Genomic DNA, 16,148 nt, shown 5'->3' with positions numbered 1-16,148 from the left:
CAGTGTGTGGCTGCTGAACCCACACCCTTCACAACACCTCCATTAAAATGACTGAGGGCTATGAGGAACCAGACAGAAGCAGGTTCACAGCCCAGATTGAGTCAATTTAACTGCCTATTGTGCCTGACCCTTCTATCTCTGATCTTAGAAATGGGGTTAACAACAACAAAACACTGTAGAAGAAATGTCCAGCAGATGACAGGCACGCGATTAAACAACAAAAAATAAATCACTTAAGTTGAAATTCGAGCTCCTGGAAACCCCTCACATGCGTGCAGAGAAGGATTGGGCCCCATGTGGTGTTTCCAGTGCCCCCGTCCTTCCCCCCTAAAATGAGCAGTTGATAAGGTAATGCCTGGATTGTCCCAAGCCCCAGACTGTGGAGAACTAAAGGAAAACCCAGCATTATGAATCTTTGAGCACAGCCCTGCTGGGAAACCGCCCTGCAGTCACTTGTTGAAGACTGGAGGAGGGACAAGAGTAGGGAGAAGAACGAGGACTGAATGTGACACATAAGCAGGGGTGGCCTACATTCCATAAAGGAAAAAACTCAAGGTCTGCTTTTCTGGTGCCGGAAAGTTAAAACCCATCTGGTGCAGTTGAAAAGGTGTGTGTGTGTAGTGGGGGGGGGGGGGTGTTAGGGAGGAGGGGCGATGAGTCCAAAGGATGAACTCCATCTGCAATTGTGTCCTCAACTGCTTTCCCCTGCTAGCCACACGATATTTGTGGCTGGCCTGCCCTGCTTTTGTTATCAAGCCCAGAGAGGGCAAGAGACTAGCTCGAAGTCACACTGCAAGTTGGCAGCAGAATCAGGCCGAGAACTCTGGATGCTTAGAAAGCTTCACACAGACCTGAGAAAGTACCAAGGGAAGACCTGTTCGCTAACTGGGCAGCACTCACTGCATGCCAGCGCTGTTCCAGTGCCCCAGCCAGGGCATTGCTCCCTGTGTCCGTGTGTCTTCAGTGATGCACACAGGTGACGGATTGGCTTTTAATAGCATGCTTGGAAGGTTGAGGCCACCCAGCGGCACGTAGAAAGAAGGGCCTGCAAATCTACTTCAGACCAAGCAGCCTTTCAAGACCCTGGGGAGCACAGTTCTTCTTGGACACACAAGGAGGCCAGGAGTTGAAGTTGATTCCATGATGTAGTTGATTCCATGGTTCTAGCTATACCTAGAGTCACATCCACATTCATGTTTATATCTCTTCACTCCATGGGGTGTTCATGGCTCCAACTCTTCTGAAGCAGACCACCAGGATTTTGTTTAAGAGGCCTCTGGATAGGTTTGAACTGCCAACCTTTTAGTTTGTAGCTGAGTGCTAAACAACTTGTGCCATGCAGGGTGCTAAGCTCAGAAACTCAGTCGGTGCTTCATGATCTCAGTTGGAATTATAGAGAGGGTCAGTGATGACCCATTGACTGCTGGGTAATTGTTGATGTAGTCTCCCTGTGCAGACATGTAAAGTACCTGAAAACTTAAAATCCAACTCATTGAGTGCATCATCCTGCCGTGCGCCAGCCCAGCAGCATGCTCTGCTGGGGACATTTGGCCATGCCTGGAGACATTCTGAAGAAGGGAGTCCCACTGCCATCTAGTGGGCTGAGACCAGGGATGCTCGCTTAGCATCCTGGTGCAGGGAACAACACAGCCCCACAAGAAGGATGTTGGCCAAAATGTCAGCAGAGCTGCCACTGGGAAAATGGTCTAGTCCAAGCGCTGACCTTCGTAGGGGAAGAAAGCCAATCCAGAGCAGCTAAGTGACCTGCTGTGGGTTGCACAGCCTGATTCCAAGCCCAGTACTATACCCAAAGCTGTTACCACGCCCAAAATTAAACAGCAATAGCTGCCCAAAGGCCTCTTAGTTTGAGGACCAAGTAAGACAGTAAATGAGAAAGCCCTTTGACAAATGTGGCATGCTGCACAAACATGAGATGTTATTACCCAGGATCTTTTGATATATGTAAATAGATCTTGTACCAGGTCAGTTAATTTTCCAACTGCTCTATCTGAGCTTTCAGATGGCAGCACCTCTGTCCAACCCAGGAAAGGACTCCTGTGCATGCTGAGCAGCCCTGGAAAGCCTCATGCCTGGCTTCTCCCACCCCTCAGCTAATCTCCAAATGATTAATAAGGGCTCTCACTATGTTGTGGCTCCCAGCTGACAGATACTAGGCTATCAATGCATTCGTATCACCTCCTTCATGCCAGAGGGACTCAGTTATTCGAGGGGTTCCAAGGAGGACCCAGCCTGAAAGAGAAACGGGCGAGAGAGAGGAGCGAGACCAAGCAGATTCTTGTCAAGGTCTGAGTTTATTGCTACACAAGCCTCTCTATAAAGGGTGAGGCAAACAAGGGAGTTCAAAGGGGAGATAAAAAAAAGGAAGGGCGGGGGTGTAGAGCACACAGGGCAGGCGGCCGCAAGTCTGCAGTTGGAATGTCCGGTGCTGGAGCAGACAAGGGTGGGCCATCTGGTGTGTGTCAGGGTAGAGATAAGGTTGAGGTGACGTGGCTTTAGCCCTGCTGGGCAGGCAATATGGCCTTGGTTTTGTCAGGCTGATTATGTCCGGTTCCCAACATGAGAGAAGCCAGGAATATCTCCTCTCACAACTGTGCAGCAAACGAGATCAGATCTCCCAATCTGATTTTCAGCCCTCCTGTCTTTCCAAGTGAAGTGGATGGTCCATTTCACGTTGTCTCAAGTCTTTGCACATTGCATGCCAACATTGCGACACAGGGCGCGGCTGTGGGTCTTAGTAGACAAAGCCCCCACCCAGAACCCTGCCCCCAGAGCTCCTTAGTCACCCTTCACAACGCAGGTCCAGGCCGGGCTCCACACTGCAAGGCGATCAACCCTGACCCTCCAGTGTGGCCGTCCTCACACGCTCCCACATCCACCTAGAAGGACTGGAGATGAGAGATTCCGGAAGCTCCCTGCCTCATCTGCCTCCCTCCCCAGAGTGACAGAGCAACTGTAACTGATTAGGCAGGATGCAGCCTCATTCCCAGTCCCCACCCTCTCTGGGAAAGCAGGGCTGTCTGGCACCTCATCCAAGGCCTTTCCCCTGTGATCTCATTACTGAGTAGCTGCTCCTCTACCACCCACCTCCGTCACCTCATCTAAATACAGGGGAGATGAGTATGTCTTCTTTGCTGCTCCTTCCCTGAGTCCACCCCAGGAGCTCCCTGAACAGATCATCAATCACTTCTCATTACACCTGCAGCAGCCGTCAGATACTGCTGAACAGAGACAGGCGCCTCCCCTGCTGCTGCCAGGCTCCAGTGCACATGTGCACACACACGTGCACACACATTGTACAGGCCCACTCACATGGACACACAAGCATGCACACCCATGTGCACAAACTTTGTTCAGAGGTGGGAATTCTGCCCATTTTAGCCTCTAATATTGCAATCAGAGAGTGATAGAACAATGAAAGATGAAGGTGGATGAAGGAAGATCTATTTATTCCCTTACTTGTTACATAACCATTCAGGGCTCTTTTTTTATCCGTACAAACACACCACCACCACCATCAACAATCATCAAGTAGCTGTCATGTATGCAGTGCTGCCCTATTCAAGGCGGTGCTGAGTATGTGAGGAGGATTCTCTCTAAAGCACAGCTCTGAGGAAGTCTGTCTCCTTCGCACTTTTACACACGCTGGGAGAGGAGCCTGCAGGAGGCTCCGTGCGTTGGGTGAAGCCACACGATGAGTGAGGAGACCGAGTGTGAAGCCAGGGGAATGAGAGCGCAGAGTTCACCACTTCACCACCATGCTGGTGTGCACAATCGATGAAAGGGTGGCTGCCAGCTGCAGGACAGAAAAAAAGTAAAGCATGTAACTTGTGGTTTTAGCTCTGGCTTACTTCCAAAAGGAATTGTTTTTGTTGTTCTAAAAAGCTTTATACCAAAAAAAAAAGAAAGCTTTTTACCTCTATAAAAACAAAAGGCTACTGCTGTCAAGCACCTTCAGACTCAAGCCAGAGGAGAGCTCTCCCAGTGGGCTTCCAAGCTGTAAATCTTCACAGAAACACAGTACCTCCTGTGGAGTAGCTGGTTGGTTCAAGCCAGCAACCTGGCAGTTAACAAGTATGTCCCTTGTACCTGTAATACCTGTATAAAGTGTATTAAATATGAACTACTCCTGGTGTGTAATTTTAAATTGAATTATTGTGCCTGGAACTTTTTTTTTAATAGCTAAGAACGGTGAAATCAGACTCCTTTAGATGTTATGAGAAGAATAGACACTACACAGGGCTTGGACCCAACCCAGCTTAATTCAAAGGAAGGCAGATTTATTTTCTTCTGCTTCCCAGAAGGTTCCTCAGCAGAACGTTTAGCTATGGAAATTGTTTAGCTATGGAAAAGAGCAATCTCCTCTTGGGAAGATTCTGGTAGAAAGGGGCTTTGGTTACATATCCAGCTCAACCCAGCCCCAGAGCCCTCGTCATGTTTTATTTTGTTTTGCCCTTGACACTGATTGTCTTGGGAACTGTGGCCCCCGAGCAATGGCCAGGAAGTCAGGTCTTCTTGATGTAAATCCTCTAATATCCCCTACAATGATTTTCAGTGCCAATGGTAAGGCCCGCCTAGTGGCTGCCACATGCCCCTGAGCAGACACGTCAGAGCAGATGAGAGCATGAGACAGCATTTAAGAGAATGGTAGGCTGGCCTTGACTTAGCTGTTTGGCCTCTCCTCAGAAGTCATTTGTGACACTGACTGTCATGGGTTTCATTAAGAACAAGTCTATCTCTACCAAAGAAAACTGCAAGGTAAGAGGACTTTCAGCTCCAGCTACATATGTCTCCAAACTTACTTACATATTGTCCTGTTTTCAGAAGAAAAAAAATTTACTCAGTGCCTCCCGGGCAAATAAAAACTTTGGTACTACAACCTACAATCCCAGATAAAGTGTAGGTATCTGCTTTGGCAGCTCCCCTGGATCGAGCTGCTCCAGTAGCTCTCCACAAAAACCCTGTGAAGAGATGATCAGGCAGGATAGCCTAGTCTGTTCTGCAGAAAGAAGCTACCCCTGGAACCTCAGGGGCTTAAAATCTAGAAGTTTATTCTTGTTCATGCAAATTCTGACACTGGAAGGGCAATTCTACAGGGTGTTTGTCCTGCACACCGTCCGTCAGTGATTCGGGCTGCTTCACAAATATGGTGCCACCAGATCAAAAGGTGGATTCCAGGTCATCACAGAAGAGGAAGAGAGAAGTGGGGGTTGTGGATCAGTCTTTACATGCTTTGACACTTTAGTTGACATAGATCGCTGGATAGGGCTGCTTATATAAAGGTTATCAGTTCAAACCACCTAGCTGTACCACAAAAGGAAGGAGTCATCTGTTTTCATAAAGGGTACAGCCTAGCCAACCTCATGCAACAATTGTACTCTGTACCACAAGGGGTGAGCATGAGTCAGAACTGACTTGAAGGCAACAGGATTTGGGTTTTTTTTTGTTTGTTTGTTTGTTTGTTTGTTTGGTTGGTTGATTGGTTTGGTTTGGTGAGTGGGAGGTGGTTCTACCTACAGCATATTAGTCTGAAGTAGTCACTTTAGGTTTTTTTGTTTGTTTTTTGAGAGATGTGGAAAAGCTCATTGGCTTTAATGGGGAGTTAACTCTGCCGCAGACGGCCTCCTCAAAATTTCCCTCCCGCTTCAGAAACTAGCAGAGATTTTCAATGAAGGAGCCTGCTGGCACCCGCTGGACATCTCCTTGCAAGATCAGTCCTTTGGAGCCATTGGGAGGGAGAAAAAAGAGACTTTTATTCCTGTAAAGAATTCCAGCCCCAGAAATCCTGAGGGGGAAATTCTGCCCTGTCCTCTCGGGTCACTATGAGTCCGAATTGAATTTATGGCTATGAGTTGAGTTGTAATTCCATTCACTTACTGCTATTGACAGGTTGCTAGATTAGGGCTTGTCTTCCCAAATGCCAGCACTAAACGAAATTGAGCTGTCCAGGCCACAACAAAGGGGTTGGAAATACATCAGGCACACTCATTAGACACCTATGGCAAAATTCAGAACTGAGCATGCTCTGACCCAAGTCATGTAGACCCAGGTGGAAGGTCCACCTGGTCATACAGAATAGGACTTCACAAAAGTGCACCGAAATCAACCAATACGATCGACCAATGTCCTCCAGTGGTGTTGGGAGGTGATAGAAGTAGGCCTGGGCTCCTTGTCACCCTCCCTTGTTCACGTGCTCTGCAAGTGGAGGGTGAGGCCCTTGGGGGTTCCTGCCGTGGCTCCTCAGCTGGTTCTGCACTCCTGCTCAGGTATTCCTCCCATGAAACCGCCATATTCAGCTGCAAACTTTCCCCACCCCTGCCATGCAGCCCGGCGTGCTTTCCGGAGATACTGGGGACTTTTGGGGACTGCGATACCTGAAACTTTCTTCCATAACATTCACTTGGATTTACAAAACTGCTTCTGCCATATGAATTCTTTCAGCGTTGCTAAGCAAGAACTGAGGTCAACCACCCCAGAAACCTAACACTATCAAGTCAATTCTGACTTATATCAATCTAGGGGGTCCTCAAACTATGGCCTGCGGGCCGCATGGCCCTCAGAGGACATTTATTCAGCACGCCGGGTGTTTTTGCCCCGTTTTTTTAAACTTCAAATTAGGTATGTGCAGTGCGCATAGGCATTTGTGCATAGTTTTATTTTTAAACTATCATCCGGCCCTCCAGCGGGTTTGAGGGACAATGAACTGGCCTGCTGTTTAAAAAGTTTGAGGACCCCTGAAAGGACAACGTAGAACTATGCCTGTGGGTTCCCGAAGTTCTAAATCTTTACAGGAGCTGAGAACCGCATCTTTCTCTGTGAGCCACTAGCGGATTCCAACTGGCCGGCCTCATGGTCACACACATTCCACCAGGCTCCTTGAGCCTTAACTTGATAATTTAATGAAATGATACTTCTCCAAGTCACACTGTATCATGGTCTATAATCTTGCTATTCTAATATCAAATTTAAAATAAGGAATATAGTTAAGCTCCAAATCCATAAGCAATAAGATCATTGAATCTCTTTGGACACTATTACTTAAAAAAAGAAAAAACTCTGTTCAATTATTTTCAGCACAGAAAAGCTTCCAGCGTTTACAGCTTAGTATTTAATTGCTTTTTCTCTTCTTCTTTTGCATTGGTGAATCATTTTGAGCTTATAATAATGTCAAAATAATAGTTTCCAGAGCCTCCAGGCATTCACTGTGTAATGATCATTTAAAAGATTTCTTGGTTAGAGGGTCCTCAAAAGAATAAAAAGCGTGTCCGCATCCCTGGTCATTTCTATATTCAAAAGAAGAAATTGCTCATCAAATGCTACAAGCCAATTTCTTTCTTCAGCCAAACTGCCCATTTTAGCATCACTGAATTAAGCAAATGGTTCTACATTTCAAAGTCAACAATGATACTCTTTTCCCTTTAACACGAGCATCTTAAACAGCTCAAAAAGTAGTCGAGCTCTTTATTATGGCTTTTCCTGAGAAAGCTGTTTCGTTGTTTATTTTATTTATTCATCTAGACTTTCATGTTAAGATTTGTGTATTTTAAGTTCTGCTAGTCAGGACATTTTAAACGGAGCCAGATTTTTTTTTTATACTTTGTCTTTTAAAATATAATGAGACTGAGCAGTACATCCCTTAATAAAATATAAAGTCTTCCTATTTCTGTTTGTTTGTAATTTCCCTAAGGATAACTCTTAAAGTAGTAAAACCAAAACCCCCCATAATGAATTACATTTGGTCTACTGGGGGTTGTGGCCAACCTTTAGATAGAAAAATCCAGAGACTCCCTTCTGCATCTCCTTTCCCAACCAAACCCCGGTGGCTGGAGGCCGGAAGGAAGAAAGAGGCTGGGCTGCTGGGGCAGGGTGGGGAAGGGGTAACCTTGCAGATTATTTCAAATTCTACTCTGAAGGCAGAAAGTTATCCCAATGAGATAGCTAGAGATTCACTTCCTTAGAAAAAGATTGAAATTAATGTGTCCCTTAGAAAAGCCAAAGGAAAAAAGTCGTTATTAATTTAGGCAATTGAAGAACTTTGAAAGCCATGTCTAGTACATAAAAACACCTGTCCCTAGAGCCCATCGGCCTAGGAAACTGAATTTTTATACCATGTAAAATAAAGGAAGGTCATTTCTTAGACTTGCTCAACAGAAGATTGTCATTTTAAACCGGTTACTGTAATGAGAAGCTGGGTTTTCGTAAAAAGGACTGAATGCTTGAGTCAGTGTGAAATGAAATTAGAGATGCATGTTCTGCGCATGGCAGCATTTCCGGAGGAGTCTGTGTTCCCGTGACTGCTCTCAATCTGTCTCGTGCCTTCTGGGAAACTCACAGCGTGGTGCCCACATCTAGTCTCTCGGACTTTCTTGCCAGCTTTGGAAAGGTGTTGAGTCTGTTGGATCTACTGCACAGAGACAGCATGCAAGTGGACCCTTCCCACATTCCTCAGAGAGCAGCCCCCCAGTGTAAAGCTGTGGGTGAGGTTTGATGACCTTTGCCCCTTCATCATCCCGCATTCTTTGACGGACCCAAGCGCTCCCCCGAGGCATTACCGGAGAAGCAGCTACCCCATAGTTTCCAGATGGTGGGTATCAGCCTGTGTGCTCATTGGGATTGCCAGAGAGCTGTCCAAAAGACATCTTTGTCCCATCTCCACTGAGTCCGATTTTATTGGTCTGGAATGCAGCCTAGGTGCTTGGATTTTTTTCTCTCTCATAAGTTTTTATTGTGAATTGGGTGAAGGTTTACCAAGATCATCAGTTTTTTATTCAACAATTCATACACATTGTGTTTTATGCCACTTATTGCAATCTCCACAATATAATATGACTTATTCCACTCCCTACTTATGTCTTCTGTTTCCCTTCCTCCTCTCTTCCTACCCTTCTGAACTTGGGCCTTGGATTAATACTGCCCTTTTGAGATCAAATGGTTTGCTGTTTTCAGGTTTGTGTGCCTCACTTGTGTAATTGCTCCCATTATAGACCAATCTATTATTTGGCTGAATATTGAACCACAGGTAGGAGTTCATTTTCAAACTTAGTGAATAAGGACCATCATTTCAGAGGTTCTGTTAGTCCCTATCCAGCCAATAAGCCTGGTCTCTTTTATGACTGTGAATTTTGCTTCACTATCTAGGACCTTTTGATGTGATCCCTTTCAAAGAAGTTGGAATTGATAGTTGGAGATCATCTAGTTATTCTGTGCTCAGAGTCATGAAGTCTAATGTTCATGTGGTCCACTCACCACTCTTTCCTCCAGAGTGAGGGTGACAATACTTGCCACCTAGATGGCCACTTGTGAGCTTCTGAGATCCAGCTGCTACTCACCAGCGTGGATGTCGACCATAGTCTTTACAGTCTAGGTAATGACAATTGTCCTTGGTGTCCTTCACAACTATAATCCCCAGCCCCCAAGCCCAATAAAGCACTCCCTCCAGTTGTTCGGTTATGCCTAAGGAGTTTTGATAACTTCATCTTCTGTGTGCTCCGGAATATTCAATTCCCTGGATGATCAGAATGGTCAGTCAGGGCTCAGAATCTTGGTGTTAAGGCTCCTGGTGAGATCCTGGCACATCAGACACAGAGGTTGTGAGGCTAGAGGATGGGCAGAAGGGGATCATACTGAGTCTAACAAGGAAAGAAAAGGAAATGAAGGATATAAGCAATTAAAAGCAAGCGCATAAATAGATACAAATACACAGATGGCCCTTGCAACATTATTCCCAATCTCGCAAACGTGTCAACGGTCTAAATACCCATCAATAGGTGAATGGATAAGTCAAACATGTTGCCTATGGTATATACAATGGACTACTACTCAGCCATAAAGAGAAATGAACTCTTGACACAGGCTACAAGAGGAATGAACCTCATAAGCATTATGCTGAGTGAAATAAATCAGCTTCAAAAAGGACACATTTTGCTTAATTCCACTTACAAGAAATATCTAGGCTAGGAAAATGAATAGAGACAAACATATCCCAATTGTTTCCAGGGATAGGTAGGAAGGTAAGTATGGTTGTTACATAATGCCATGTCAATTGGACAAATAAGTGAGGTGGAGTCTTTCTTATACCTATATGAGTGTCCTTGGATTTATTTCTCTAGTCAACCCAGCCTAACCCAGTAGGGCCTGGAGGGGAAGTGCCATCCCTGAGACGATACTGAGCTTCCATAAGGGTGATGACATAATTTTGGAATGGGTAAGGATGATAATATGAACAACATGCAGAATGCCACTTAGTTATAATCTTGTAGAGCGTGGAAGTGACGAATGTTTTGATGCATGTATATTTAGTACGATTTTTAAAGAGTGTACGCAAAAGAGCAATATGGCAAGTCTGTGTTGCCATTTGCTGTTGCTCAGCTAAAAGCGATTCGGGCCTGTGTAGTCCAAAGGGAACCACAGAGGCTCAGGAGGAAAGCTGGTACCATCTCCAACTAAGACTTGTCTGACCAAATGCAGAGTCTCCCTTCAAGTAACTGACAGGTCAGAGGCAGCTCATCTCTGCTGCAGAAGCAATGATTTGTCTCAATTCCCAGACCACTGTCACAACCATGTCTTGTTGCCCTCGGTGCCCCCCTTCCCCACCACAATAAGTCACTAGAAAGCCATGCTTCATTTAAAAACAAACAAATAAACCCCTTCTGCCTCCATCCTGGCACTGTTTCAGCTTATTTAGCATCATAACATATGTCATCTGTTTCCCTAAACAATCTAACATGGACATGGCACGATGGGACTGATGAGTTAGGCAAATGAGAACCAGCCTGCCCTCTGAACACACACGATGGCATTTGACTTGCTGTCAGTAGATGCTGTCGCGTTTCTTCTCCTCTTTCCTGGAAAATAAATACAGAAAAGAAAGAGGACATGAAAAGGGCTGCAAGATGTTTAGCTCTGGTCTTTCTAGAAAGTGTAGAAAAAAAGTATGTGACCCCTGCCTGCCTTTAGATGCCCCACTCCTCTGGCTAACAAGGATTGCGCACTGACCATGGACAAGACATCTGGATCTGGGGGGAGGATATAACAATTGCCCCCACCAGCAAAGAGTTTCCAGATTTACGGGACTGCACAGGCCAGGGAGCAGCTCATAAAAAGAACAAGAAGAATCGCAAAGGAGGGTGTGCTCCAGCACCACTTCGTCCAGCTGCAGACACATGAAGGCAAAGTTTCCTTTGCTTTCAGTCAAGTTTATGATTTCCGCGGCATCCCTTACCAACACCTTCACAAAGATCTAGGTTCTTGGGTTGTTTCGTTCCAGGGCGGACATCACCTTGGTAAAGCCACACTCTAAGGACAGCTCATGGTCCAAGAATTCCACCTATATGTTTTGAAAGGGGCCATGTTAAAACCCCTGGCTCAGACTTTCAGGACTGGGCACAATACAGCAAACCCACCATGGGGACAGCAGGATTTGGTAACACTCTCATCTCCATCACAACCTGGACCTGGCAAAGCTATTTTCTTCCACTCACCATCTTTCAATCAATATTTACTCAGCTATTAGTTGCTCCCCAGGCTCAGCATCAGAAAAGTGTTCAAACGTTACCTAATTGTCCATCTAATGGTAGAGGTCTGTGCAAGGGATATGAGAGCAAGAGGCTCAGAGATGATCAGTGGGTAACGAGAGAGGGATTCACCTTTATCATTTGTAGAAAGCCCCTGGCAGACTTTCCCTGGAGCAAGCAAATAAAGCTGCTCCCGGCTCAGCTCCATTCCTGATCTGGTCTTGCCATGAGACTATCCAGGCTTTGTCCCAACCCCACGTTCTGGAAACCACGAGTGGAAGGAGGTGGATCTTGGGGATACCATGGAAAAGAATGGGCATTGCACAACACTTCATTGTACTCATATGGAGCTTATACAAAGGCCAAGAGATAGAACCAGGTGAGACTGTGAACAGGACAAGGTGATACTGCATGGTTTAAAATCAGAAAAGGTGTGCATCAGGGTTGTATCCTTTCACTGTTTTTATTCCATCTGTATGCTGAGCAATTTATACAAGAAGCTGGCCTATGTGAAAAAGAACATGGCATCAGGATTAGAGGAAGACCCAAGTAATGTCATTAGGAACATTTTCTCACTAAAAATTTTAGGTCATGGCATCAAAAAAGTGTCATTTTAACCTAAATGGGTTTTTAGACCAGTGAAATAACAGCGAGAGTGAGTCAGCATTGTGCACAGAATTGAGCGATACTGGTTCTTTGGGAAATTCATAATCCAACACTGACACTGCTGAGATAAAGGATGACAGTGAGGAAGATTCTACACCTGAGCTCTGTGATGGGCCAACGTGGTGCTCTACTCTCTTCAGGAATGGATGAGCCAGCTCCACCAAGATTCCCCTTTACTGGAGCACCTGCTATGTATGTAGACGTTGAACACAAGAACGCTTTGGCGTTCCTACAATGATTTCTGACCGATGAGGTCATCGAAAAATTGATTATGATAGCCCGGAGGTTTACTTTCAGGTTTTAACGCCTCTTCAGTTAATTTCTGTGCATGGGGGAAGGTTTGGGGCTTGCTTCATTTTCCTACATACGGTATCTCAGTTTCTCCAACACCATTTGTTGAGCAAGCAGAATTTGTCCCTTTGGATATTTCTGTGTCCTTTTTCGAAGGCTAGTTTCCTGTTGACTGGTGAATATATGTGTAGCTTTTCTGTTCGAATCCATTGATCTATATACCTCTCAGTGTACCAATACACTGCTCTCCCTTAGGGAAAAACAACAACAAAAGTTGTATGAGCCCCTATATAATGATTTTTTTTAATGGACGATGAACTATTTTCCAGGCCAGCACTATCCTATGTTTGAGCACATTGCTGCAGCCACTGTGTCAATCCATCATGCCTTATAGCCTGCGGTACTCATGTTCAGGTATAGTGTTCTGCCATTCACAAGGTTCACACTGGCCAGTTCTTTCAGAAGTGGAAGACCAGGTCCTCCTCCCTCGTCTCTCTGTCTGGAAACTGCTGAAGTCTACCTGCAGTGAGTGACCCAGCAGGCATTTGAACTACTGGCTGCAAAATTTCCACCATTACAGCCAAATGCAGGCCACCATAGTACAACAGACAGTAATAGCATCTTAACACCACACAAAGGCTCCTCCCTGGGGAGACCACGTGTTCAGGCAATTGCTGCTGTTACACATGTAAGTGGGGGCTACATGAAGTCGCACCATCTCCTGTGGCCCTTCCAGGAACAGGCCATTCTGCTGTTGTTTCTACTGGACTTAGGCTCAGCTGCCAACCTGCCCTCTGCACGCATTCTTCTCCTTACCCTTCCATGTCACCTTCTCTTTGCCCAAGTCAATACTGCTGGTCAGTCACCTACTGGTGGATGCTTGCTTCTGAAGTTTCTGAACCACATTTCCCCATGGTTATGAGACATTGCTGCTGCCACTGCGAGCATTTAACAGGTTACTTTACACCTTCAATGAGAAATCTAGGGGAATAGAAAGAAAGCTTCTTCTTTCTCCCAAGGAGTGGGTGGTGGTTTTGAACCGTTTCCCTTGAGGTTAGCAGCCCAATGTGTAACCCACTACACCAGTAGAGCCTTGGTGGCACTGTCCAGCAATTATTAGACTGCTAAATATGAGGTCAGGGTTTCAAACCTACCAACTTCTCCTTGGGAGAACGATAAAGCTGTTCCCATAAAAGGCTGACAGCTCCAGAAGCCCTCTATAGGGTGGCTATGAGTTGGAATTTTGCGGTCATTTAGGGCTTTTTGGTGGCATGTGATTTTTTAGGGCTTTTAGGTTGTTTGTGGACGTTCAAGGTGTGTTTGGGGCATTCGGGTGGTTTGGGGTTTTTAGGGTGTTTTATAAGATTTTAGGGAGTGTTTAAGGGATTTAGGGGTGGTTTTTTAGAGTGTATAGGTATTTTTCAGCACAATAGGGTGTTTTTAGTGATGTTGCAGAGTTCCTTAGGGATTTTAGGGTATTTTTAATATTATATGTGTTTTTTTCCCCCAGCATTTTAGGTTTTCTTAGGGCTTTCATGGTGTTTTCAGGGCATATATGGGGTTTAGGAATGTTTAGGGTTTGGGAATCTTCTAAGGATGATTTTTGGAAGTTTCACATGTTTGGGTGGGCATTTGGTGTTTTTTTGTGGCTTTAGAGTGTTTATGGGATCCTGTCAATTTGCAGCTTTAATTCCGCAAAGAAAAGTCAGACAGCAAGCCAGAAAGGAGCAGGAAATGAAGGGGAAGCCCAGGCCACATGTTACAGCTGCCAAGTCCGGAGAACCTAGGTGTGGTCGTTGGCTACCTGGGACCGGGAGTGGGGCTGTGCTCCTGCCCAAGGGTGCTAGGGAGTAAACCAATCTCAGCTGGACGTTTGGCTTTTCTACTAATTAGCCGACTCCATGAACTTTCCCAAGGGCAGCTGGCGAATTGCCAGGGGAACCCAGCTAGACCCCCCACACAAAAGCACAGGGATGGTTACAGGAACAGGAGGTTTCACACAGTGGATGTGCAGGGCTTGGGGGCCAAGGTGAGGAAGGGGCAGCAATAAGGCCTGGTCCCAAATAATCAGACACTGAGCAATAAAAGTACAAGGACTGCCAAGAGAACATGGGGACAAAGGATGGCTGGACTTCATTTGATATCTTTGGACGTGCTGTCAGGAGAGACCAGTCCCTGAAGGGACATCAAGTCCATGAAGGACATGATGCTTGGCAAAAAGTGGAGGACGGGCAATAAAACAGCTCGAACCAGTGGCTACACCAGTGGGCATAGTAACAATGGTGAGGATGGTTCGAGACCTGGCAGTGTTTTATTTTACTGCTTGTGTTTTTCTAGAACTGTCTTTCCTGGATGCACGAGGAAGGATAACTGTGCTTGTGGGAAGCAAATGCACAGTGGGCAGCGCTTTGGCCAACATAGGTACACCACCGGCACACAGTGCCCCCTTACTTGGCATCCAAAGTGACACGGTTTGTCTTTCCCCAGAGCTCTCCAGCCCTGGGGGAAGCGGCCCTGCCTTCGGCGCACCGCCAGGGGGCAGCACTGCTGCTCTCTCACTGGCTACATCTGTGAGGACCCAGAGAGCAGCTCCTTTCTGCTGCTCTCCTCTCAGACTTCTGCCAGAAGCCTTGGCTCGTCCTGGATCCTCCCTTGATTCCCACTCTGCACCTTTGGGGATGCCCAGCCCATTAACTCTCTCCCATCCTTCCTTGCTGCCTCTTGTCCAGATGCCTGAGCTGGGCTTCAAGTAGTTGTAATGTTATGCTTAGGTGAGATGTGTTCAGCTTGTTTACTGTCTGTATACAAGAAAAGAGTGCAGCCCAAGACATCCACCCTTTTGTTCCTCTATGGAAAGCCTGTTACGTGTCATCGTCTTCTCTCTGTGCAGTGCTTTCCTCTGCTGCTGATGCTTTTACATGAAATAGGACTCGGTGTGTCACCGCTACAGGAAATTATCTCTGAAAAAATAATATGCCCAGAACTCAGAAACAGTGTCAGCTTGCATCTGGCATCATGGAAGCATCATGGGTGTGTTTCCATTCATTCGCTCCTGAGTGTCACATGTTAAACTCAGTGCATAGCATAAACAGCAGCAGGCACAAACTGAGACAAAGCACACCCTTTGCTGTGAAGCACATTCCGACTCCTGGCTGCCCCTGTGCCACAGAGTAGAACTGCCCCGCAGGGGCTCCCTAGCTGTCATCTTTACAGAGGCACATGGCCACACCTCCCTTTTGGGAAGCCACTGGGTAGGTTTGAACTTCAGGGTTGTAGTAGTTGATGTTGTAGAGCCCTGGAGTCAGTTCGGATTCATAGGGGCCTGTGCACTAGAGAGAGAAACAAAGCCCAGTCCTGCGCCATCCTCGCACTTGTTACTGTATTTGAGCCGATTCTCGCAGCCACGGTGTCAATCCACCTAAGTAAGGGTCTTCCTCTTGTTTGCTAACCCTCTGCCAAAAATGACGCCCTTCTTGCAGGACTGGTTCCACCATAGTAATATGTCCAAAGTACCTGAGACAACGTCTCCGCATCCTCTTTCAGATCTCCTGCCTTTAGTTTGTCAGCTCACTTCGATGAAGTCGATGCTGAGCCATAGCGACTCTATGAGATCAGAGCAGAACTATCTCTGTGGGTTTCCCAAAGGCTAACTCTATGGGA

General features: G+C 46.2%; 1 long non-coding RNA gene across 1 annotated transcript; it reads right to left on the bottom strand.

Moving 5' to 3' along the window:
* Window positions 1-2,293: 2,293 nt before the first annotated feature.
* LOC142435882 (uncharacterized) lies at window positions 2,294-12,235 on the bottom strand. Its single transcript, XR_012781638.1, has 2 exons — window positions 10,808-12,235; window positions 2,294-9,647 (listed from the first exon to the last, which is right to left on the bottom strand). It is a non-coding gene; the product is annotated as an uncharacterized LOC142435882 (long non-coding RNA).
* Between the last annotated feature and the right edge of the window lie 3,913 nt (window positions 12,236-16,148).

Source organism: Tenrec ecaudatus (assembly GCF_050624435.1).
Source record: "Tenrec ecaudatus isolate mTenEca1 chromosome 5 unlocalized genomic scaffold, mTenEca1.hap1 SUPER_5_unloc_5, whole genome shotgun sequence".
NCBI lineage: Eukaryota > Metazoa > Chordata > Mammalia > Afrosoricida > Tenrecidae > Tenrec > Tenrec ecaudatus.
Note: the sequence above shows the minus strand (reverse complement) of the source record. Positions and strands in the feature narration are given on the sequence as shown.